We start from the raw sequence: 1,804 nt of genomic DNA, 5'->3' as shown, positions 1-1,804 counted from the left end.
AAGGAGATATCTTTCCTTTCACTAGTAACCACCTCATTGGGATTCTACGTAGTAACAATGCTTTTTTCTCTTCTGTCTTTGGCCTCCTTCTGTCTTCTACATACGCAGGTCCCTATGTACACATCCTTCTTTCCTTTAGAGATGCTACATGTAGTTTTTGAGGTAGCAGTCTGAGATTTCTGAGAAGCTTTCCAATAACTGGTTTAATCTATTCTGCCTTTTACCACTAAGCTAAATCGACTACCAACTTCACTAGCAATGAACCTAGTTCCTAATTGGCTCAGTTTACTATCAGGATTTTCCTCCTGCCCAAGCAGTCTAAAAGGTCTCAACACTCACACCTCCTTCTCCAATTCTTCTCTATACTCCTGCCATGTGCTCATTTGGGCTCCCTAAAAATTTCTTGTTATTTATGCATATAAACATAATTACAGTAATTATCTCATATCTGATTTAACTGAGTAAGTAGTCACTTTTTCTTCATATCAGTTAATGAGAAATTAGTCTCAGTGCTTCTCATGCATAGACACCTGAAACAGGAAGACTGTAGAGATTAGGCACTAAGGTTGTTGAAACCGTGATTCCCATATATTCCAGTTTGTTTCACTACAGAAGCCAAACTGCAATTAAAAAGAGACTTCAAGAGTTAAAATTCAAAGGTTATGAAGAAAATATAAGAATGGCCGGGATAAGTTCTTACTAGTTGAGCAGAAATCAGAAGATTCTAGAGTCGCTTGTTGAATTAATCCTGAAATGGCCATGGCTTCTCTTGGCAATGATGAAAGAACTCCATTGGTATAGAAGAAACCATGGAGACTTCTTTTCTTGATGTGGCCAGAAACAGCAAGCTAGGGTCTGCAGAAATATCTAAAACAGAGCAAGTTCTTCCATGTGTCAGTTCCTTTCTAGCAAAGACATTTTTTTTTAAGAAGGCCATGATATGAAGGTTCGGGGACTATGGAAGGAAGCAGAGAGACATCTGTAGTGTCTTGTTGTGCCTAGAGTCCAAATTCCTGATGGAGACTGAGGCTTTTGTGGTGAGAAGCTTCTCAGATGCTTCCAATATACTCTGCCTCTTTTCTACATGCTCATGTATATACCCATCTCCATAGGACTGGGCATTGAAACTTACATGCAATGAATAAAATGTCAAAAACCTGGTAGACCTGACTGGTCGACGACACGGGATCTTCAGACTATCATGTTAAGTGAAATTATATCAGAAAAAGTTTATAACGCTGTGATTTCACTTAAATGTGAGATATAAGAGTGAAAGCAACAAAAGAACAAGACAAGCAAATAAAAACTCATAGACAAACACAACAGTTTAGAGGTTATCAGAGGGAAAGGGGGGAGGGCAAGAGGTGGAAAAGGGTAAACAGGGTGAAATATATAGTGACGGGTGGAAATTTAGCTTTGGGTGGTGAACACATGGTGCAATATACATACTATGTATTATTGAATTGTACACTTGAAACTTATATGATTTTATTAACCAATGTCACTCCAGTATATTTGATATTAAAAATTAAAAAAAAATATTGGTATGTCACTCCAACGTTATTGTATAAATAAACTCAGTCTTCTGACTATCAGCCATCTTCTATTCTCTCACCAACTCTCTGGTGGAAGAGAGCTGTCATGTTGTCAGCTGCCCAATGGGGAAGCTCAGGTGGCAGGAAACTGAGGGATGCCAACGGTCAGCTGCACATGAGGAACTGAATCCTGCCAAAACCACGTGAGTGAGCTTGAAATTAGATCCTCTTCCATTCAAGACGTGAGATGACTACAGTCTTACATTTAG

Source organism: Pteropus vampyrus, unplaced genomic scaffold (assembly GCF_000151845.1).
Source record: "Pteropus vampyrus isolate Shadow unplaced genomic scaffold, Pvam_2.0 Scaffold812, whole genome shotgun sequence".
Taxonomy (NCBI): Eukaryota; Metazoa; Chordata; class Mammalia; order Chiroptera; family Pteropodidae; genus Pteropus; species Pteropus vampyrus.
Note: the sequence above shows the minus strand (reverse complement) of the source record.